The 8321-nt window shown below is 35.6% G+C and overlaps 1 pseudogene; it reads left to right on the top strand.

Moving 5' to 3' along the window:
* The first annotated feature begins 1385 nt into the window (after window positions 1-1385).
* Window positions 1386-1504, top strand: LOC111744701 (annotated as a pseudogene).
* Window positions 1505-8321: the final 6817 nt, after the last annotated feature.

Genomic DNA, 8321 nt, shown 5'->3' with positions numbered 1-8321 from the left:
AATTATAACCCTTTTTTCTCTGTTTCTTCTTTTTGAGTTCGAAAATTAACTTACACCCACCATAAAAGCTATAAAGAATATAGAAAACAAACAGTAAAATGGCAGAAGCCCTCCCTTGTCAGTAATCATTTCAAATGTAAATGGATTAAACTCCCTAATGAAAAGTCAGAGATTGGAAAATGGATTTAAAAACATGATCCAATTATGTGCTGTCTAAAAAGAGATTTATTTTAGTTCCAAAGACATAAACAGCTTGAAAGTTAAAAAAACAAAACCAAAACAAACAAACAAACAAACAAACAGAAAAAGATATTTTATACAAATAGTAACCAAAAGATACCTGAGTGGCCATATTTATGAGACCAAATAGATGTTGAGCCATTATATACTGACAAAAAGGATCAATTCATCAAGAAGGCTTGTAATGATTATAAACATATAAGCATGAAACAACAGAGCTCAAAAAAATATGAAGCAAATATTGACAGCACCAAAAGGAGAAACAGTTCTACAATAATAGTTATAGATTTCAATACCATTTTCAATAATGAATAGGGCATCTAGACAGAGATTAACAGGAAATAGAAGAGTTGAACAGCAATATAAAACAACTAGACCTAAGAAATATACAATTGATTCTCTATTTGCAGTAGTTATGTCTGATGAACACTCATTTAGCATGTATTAAATCATCACTCAGGACAAATATAGGATATGGTTCATGAATGAATCTGCTAAAAGCATTTTCATCAACTAATAAATAAATAACCTTGTTTTATGTATGTTTCTGTTTAAAGATACCATATTTAATGTCTTATTCATTCATTAACATTGAACTCACAGCCAACAGCACTATAATGCATACCTAAATAAAGCTTATCTAACACAATTTTCTCTGTAAGGCACATTACAACCTTCTTGTACTTAGGGACGCTAAACAGCACTTCTGCAATATCCTTGGAAGCCATTTTTAAGAGCAAAATAACCATCAGAAAGCATAAAATAGTGAAAAACATGGCACTAAGTAGATCACAAAAAGGACATCTTATAGTATGAGAGCTGAAACAAGAAGGCAGAGCATCATCTTGTTCAATCTGAGCTGGGAATGTGCACCTCAAGCAATACATCTTTCCCTTTTCTCAGCATGTGTATATCCACAAATGACTGCAAGAGCATCATGAGTATTGGTTTCAGGATTGCAAATTTTAGTGAGTAGGCTAGTTGGGAAATATAGAATCCATGAATAATGGAAATTGACCGTATATGGAACAGGTCAGTAAAAAACAACAATATACACATTTATCTCAAGTGCACATGGTACAGTCACCAGATTAGATCATATGTTATACCACAAAACAAGTTTCAATAAATTTAAAAATACTTGAGTCTACGGCCATGCCACCTTGAACAAGCCCGATCCCATCTGATCTCGGAAGCTAAGCAGAGTCGGGCCTGGTGAGTACTTGGATGGGAGACCACCTAGGTAAACCAGGTGCGGCAGGCATAAAAATTAAAAATAAGGGATTGTAAGCGGACAAGGTCCTTGAAATCTATGAGGTCAAACAAAGGTTGCTTCACCTAAAAAATATATATATATATATATATTTGAATCATGAATCATGCAAATTATCTTTTCTAGCCACAATATAATAAAGTTAGAAATTAGTGACAAAAGGAAAACTAGGAAATTCACAATTATGTGGAAATTAAACAACATAATCTTAACCAATAGAAGAGGGTTTCTTCAACATGATAAAGTACATTTATGAAAAGCCTACAACTATCATAATACTAAATGAAAAACTGAATATTTTCTCACTAAGATCAGAAACAAGACTAGGATGCATCCTTTCATCACTGTTACTCAACATTGTACTGAAAGTTCTACCAACAAAATTAGACAAGAAAAAGAAATAAAAAGCATCCAAACTGTAAAGAAAGAAATAAAACCACCTGTATTCACAGATGACATATCCTATACATAGACAATTCGAATAAATCCACAAGAAAGTATTATATCTAATAAATAAATTCAGCAAAGTTACCAGGTACAAGATCAACACACAAAAGTCAGTTATGTTTCTATACACTATCAATGAACAAGGCATTTAGACAGAAATTTTGTTTACAATAGTATCTAAAAGAATAAAATACTAGGAGTAAATTTTATCCAGGAAGTGAAAGACTTATACACTGAAAACTACAAATTTCTTTAAAGAAGTTAAAAAAGACATAAATAAATGGAAAGATATCCCATGTTCATGTATAGAATGATTAATATTAAGATATAAATATAACCCAGAGTAACCTACATATTCTATGTAATCCCTATCAAAATTCCAAAGTCTTTTTTTTTGTGCAAAAATGGTAAATCCAATCTCCATATTCATATGGAATTGCAAGAGGCTCCAAACAGTCACAAAAAAAAAAAAAAAATCAAGACAGAACAAAGTTGGAGAATTTACACTATCTGATTTTAAAACTTAACTGCAAAGCTACAATATTCAAGACTGTGTGGTAATGATATAAGAATATACATATAGACCAATGGAATAGAGTTGAAAGTCCAAAAATAAATCTATACACCAAAATCAAACCTGTAACCAGTTGATTTTTGATAAGGGCACCAAGTCCATTCTACGATTAAATAATAATCTCTTTTAACAGATGGTGCTAAAACAACTGCATTTGCACTGCAAAATAAAGCAGTTTGATCCCTACTCCAGGCCATATAAAAGAACTAATTCAAAATGAATCAATGACCTAAAAATAAGTAAAACCCACAAAACTCTTAGAAGAAAACTTAGACTAAATCTTAACCTTGGATTTGGCAATAAATTCTTAGATTTAACATCAAAAACACAAACAACGAAAGAAAAAATAGATAAAAATAGATAAGTTAAACTTCATGAAAATTAAAACTTCTATGCATTAAAGTAAATTAATGAGAAAGTAAAAAGGCAACCTACATAATGAAAGAAAATATTTGGAAACCATATTAATTTCCAGAACATATAAAGAACTTCTACAACTTAACAAACAGCCCAAATGAAAGGTGGGCCAAAGATTTAAATAGACATTTCTCCAAAGAATTTAAACCAATGGCCAATAAGCGCATGTAAAGGTGCTCAACGTCATTAATTATTAAGGAAATATCAAATCATAACCACAATAATATGCCACTTTGTACCCACCAAGATAGCTATAATCAGAAGGAGAAAAAGAGGAAAATAATGTGGGTTAGGATGCAAAGGAATTGGAAGCTTTATATGTTGCTGGTGGGAATGCAAAGTGGTGCCGCTGCTGTGAAAAACAGTTTGGCTGTTACTCAAAAAACTAAATATAGAAATAGCATGTGACACACCAATTCTACTTCTAGGTATATACCTAAAAGAGTTGAAAACAAGGACACGAATTGACACTGGTATGCCAATGTTCATTGCAGCATTATTTACAACAGCCAAAATGTAGAAACTACTCACATATCCATCAACAGATGAATAAATTAACAAAATGTGGTTTATACATACTATGGAATATTATTCAGCTATTAAAAGGAATGTAGTTCTGACACATGCTACGACATGGATGAACCTTGAAAATAATATACTAAATGAAATAAGCCAGATACAAAAGGACAAATATTGTATTTATCACTTACATAAAATATCTAGGATAGACGGCTGCATGGATAAAAAAAAAATGTAGATTGGTGAGTTTTAGAGAATTGAGTCAGAGGGGAATGGCAAGTTATTGTTTAATGGTTACAGAGTTTCTGTTTGGGGTGATGAAAAAAATTTGGAAATAGTGGTAATGGTTGTACAACTTTGTGAATATAATCAATGTCACTAAATTATACATTTGAAAATGGTTAAAATGACAATAAAAAATCAATGTCACAATAAAAGATACTGATTTTCTTTTGTAATTCTTAGTTATTTGATAACCATCCCCAAAATAGTGTATGAAAAAGCAACATACTGAAATAAGTGGTATTTAAGTACATACGTTTCCTCCCAAGGGGAATACTTTGAAGGCTAACACTCTTAGCTACCCTGGTCTTCTTGAAAAAATTATCACGTCTTCCTGCTTTACCCCTGCTCATTCATGGGAATAAAATGTGTAATGCATGGCTGGCAGTTTCTGACACACCAGCCGCCTTCCTAGAATAACAAGTGTTATTTTAAGATAGGCTCTGCTGCAGGCCCCACTGCAGATACATTTTCAAGTGCATGCTGCTCTTTGTGAATCACTCAGCTGAATTTTCAAGCAGTTATGTGAAAGTGCCTCCAAAAATGTGAAGTTCTTAAAAATGAATCAGCAACTTATAGATTTGATTACTTTAACTTTTCTTCATTTATAAACCTTGGAGTGACCCAGAACCCAGGATTCTCCAGTGATGTTACCTTCTCCACCTGCTTTCACAATTTAGATGATCTCTTCCAGTCATGTGACTTGAAATAACATCTATGCTCTGACTCCAGATTTCTTACAGCCCAGACCTCTATCATAACTCCAAACTCATATAGATGCCTATTCAATATTTTATTTGACATATTATCACATAGTTCAATATACATGTCAAATCATCATGGTGTACACTTTAAACTTACACAATATAATATGTTAATTATATCTTACTTAAGCTAGAAAAATGCTCTTATCAGAGAGAACATTCTATGGACATTAGAATATCCTATGGACATTAGTAACCTCCATGCCCCTGTCACTTCCTATCCTCCTTATCCTACATTCTGTTTTTTCAAGCCCTATCTTTTCACCATATCATTATTGATTCCATCATTTCTTAATGATCCAAATCCTTGCCCCTAGAATATAAGCTGCCTGAAAGCAGAAACTTTGATTTACTCACTGCTGTTGATCTAACTCCTCGAAAAGTGCTTCCCATTGTGGTCACTTAGTAAGTATTTGTTGAGTTCATGAATTCCTGGCAGGCAGACCTGAGATAGTGAAAGCCCCGCTCTGTCTCTATGTGAGGTCCTAGATTGTCTCAGAAAGGAAATGGGGATTGTAGAACATGCAGGACTCAGAACCACCAGAGAAAGTGGTGGAGGTGACTGTTGGACATTCTTTCATCCACCTACCCCTCCACCTTCATAGATTGCACTGATATACGGGCATCTCTGTGAGGTCCTCTCTTTTTAGGAATTTTAGTAGGGAAGCAAGTTGCCAGATGTGCATAGTATCTAAAAATAGCTATTTGCTGAACTCAATACATAACTCAATAAGTACTCAATAAAGTTTTCATACAACAGTCTTTTAAAAAGTATTATTTTTATTTTATAAATAAGCAAATAGACACTGCACTGTTAGAGATGGAAGTAAATTATTCAAGGTCACAGGGCAAGAGAAAACAAATTTATTAATTTTATTGCCTCGGTTTGGATTACCTTCTAAGCAGACCCAGAGTCAAAATAGTTTGAGAAGGAAGCACTGTGAGGACGCTCGGAGGAGAGGCTGGAAAGAGAGGAAAGCCAATGAAGGATACATTCATGAATGTGGACAACCTGGGCTCAACCCCACTGGAAACTGCTAAGAAAGTGTGTGGAGCACACAACAGAAGTTCCCACTAATGGATGAGGAAGCTGGGGTATTTCTCCAACTATAATGTCCCTAACTGGTTAAAGATTGCTCTTGGAGTTTTATCTTCCTCAGACTTTTGTCCTTACTCTCTAGTGGGCTGAGACACTCAGATATCCAGAAAATGCCTTGAGGCAGAGAGACACAGGAAGCATTTCACCTGAAAGAGAAGTGACCATAGGTGACCTCCAGGGTAGGCTGAGGGAATACTGACAGAACAGTAAGGGCGTCTGCCACACATATGCAGGTGTAATCAGAAAGCAAAGCCCAGCGGTTATTCTACCAATGGTTCAATTAGCTTCATTTTGAACCTCAAATTTATGCAGAATTCTTGGACCTACCTATTCCCCACATTCTACAATCCAGTCAGTCTTTCCCATGGGTTTATTTTCACTTACCCAGCTTGATTCACTCATTTCTTCAGCAAATATTTGTGAAGGCTCTTATTTGTGTCTGGTCAAGGGATAGGAACACAGTGATGAATAGGGCACAGTTTTGTCCTCAAGAATTCTGCTCGCAGGTTAGTAGAAGAGACATAAGGAGACCAAAAATGTTGATATAGTTGGAGAGACTGTGCAGTGGAAAGGGGTGAAGAATGCAGCAACAATAAACATTTGTCAAAACTCATTGACTAGCACATTAAAAATTGGTGAGTAAATTATAAAATTGTAAAAATCAGAATGTAAATTATACCTCAAGAAAGCTGACGAATTTAAGTTACCAAAAAGTTAGGAGAAAAAAAAATAAGCAATTAGAACTTAGCGCCACTATTCTAAGTAACACTGTACACCCCAGTGAACAGAGCACACTGCTGCAACACAATTTTGAGGCTAAAATATGGACACTGAGCTAGAAAAACGTTTCTAAATCTTTAGCACATGTCTGAATCAAATGGAGGGCTTGTAAAAACACAGGTGATAGAGTCTTGCTCTCAGAATTTCTGATTTAGTAAGTTAGAGGTGAAGCCTGAGAACTTGTATTTTCAATAGATTCTATATGACACTGATGCTGCTGATCACAGGACCACACTTTGAGAACCACTGTTCTAGAAAGAACGTATTACTAAGAAAATTTATTCAGTATGTCATAATTGAATAAAAAATTTACTTTAAGAAGAAAAGAGAAAATAAGGAATTTGTGGTTCATTTTCATCCAAGCAGCCCCCTTGCTGAAGGTCTTTGGGACACATATGTATATATGTATATTTTATTTAGGGGCTCCAATAACATGGTGTAAAAAGAAATCAATTTTTGTAAAATTTCACTAAAGATGTTTAGCCATATGTTCTTGTCTCACATGCTACTACGTGATCCAAGAAGAGGTGAAGTTCTTGTTGCTTTGAAGTCAAAGGAAAAACAGATTAACTAAACAGATTTGTTTCGGACTCTGAGTAGTAGGAGATTGGTGTTTGCTAATGGAAAAATACAGCCTCGAAGGAGCAGTCACTTGCATCTCCTACATTAAAAGGCAATCACAAACAGTGCTTGGCGCAGCCATTGAGTAGTTTTTGGAGAATTGCACTGAATTTCTTCCTTTTACATTTCTTTCAAGAGGTTCTTTGCCATGGGAGCATTTCCAAGAATTGGGGAGTCACAATAGTCATAAATACTGTTGGCCCGAAGAATTCTTGGCACCCGAGTTGCTGTAGAGATTAGTACATTTGAAGAACACATGACTCAGTTTGCGAGGCTGTGTGCTACCAGAAAAGGAACATCGAGTTCCAGTGGCACCTGTAAATTACCCGGCACCGAGTGGCACCAGGCAGCACTATTTCCTGCCTTCTGTTTTGTTATGTAATTGTTTATAGTTATGAGATGCCATTTTTTAAATTCCTTTTGGCATTTAACAGCAATTCCACTGAGGTTATAATAATTGTAGTGAGCATTTGTACACTTGTACAGTGCAGTGCCATTGCAAAGGCTTTTGACATGTTATATTGACCAGAATTTCTGTGAGACCAGCTCTTCTGTGCTTCCTCGTGAGAGCTCATCTTAGGAGAGTTGTCATTAATGTGATGTGCTTTGATCACCCCCTGGTGTTGAGCTTGTGAAACAGCAATAACATCTGACCTTGATGTCCCTTCAAAGCAAATCAGTGAAAGCTAAAGGTGGATTGATCAGTCTGGACTGCAGAGCGTAAGAGATCTGAAAGATTACATCTCCGCATAAATAGCCTGTGAGTGATGAACTAGGGGAGAGGGAAAAGCTCAGAGGTAAGATGAGCCTTTTCTATAGGAATGCTTTGCAGTCTTTTCCACTGAGCTAAAGGTGAGAACCTTGAAAGTGCTCATTTCTATGGCACTCAGGGACTCATGCTGAACAGGGAACATCTAAGCGAGCACATAAAGGGCAGTGCCCTCCAGGATGCCCCAGTGCGAGCATAGACGAGGTTGGGAGGAGCCAATAGTCACGGTCTTGTATCCTTCCGCTTCAGGACTCACACTGGTTGCTGAAAGGATTGGTTGAGAGAAGCGAATCTCGTCTATAAAATAAACCATAGACAGTTTACTAAAAGTCGCTAGGTCACGCATCTATTTATATGTCAAATAAAAGATCTGGATAGGTCATTACTACCAAAGTTTAGATCTTATCTAGCCACTAATTTCCCCTCATTTGAGTACTGAGGGTAGCCTTAGCCGGAAATGTCTTGGTAATATCCTCAGCCTGGTGTTGTTCCAGAATGTCTTTGCCATACTGGCTCTATGTCTTGATTCAAGTTTT

The sequence above is a fragment of the Pteropus vampyrus genome, unplaced genomic scaffold (genome assembly GCF_000151845.1).
Source record: "Pteropus vampyrus isolate Shadow unplaced genomic scaffold, Pvam_2.0 Scaffold139, whole genome shotgun sequence".
NCBI lineage: Eukaryota > Metazoa > Chordata > Mammalia > Chiroptera > Pteropodidae > Pteropus > Pteropus vampyrus.
Note: the sequence above shows the minus strand (reverse complement) of the source record. Positions and strands in the feature narration are given on the sequence as shown.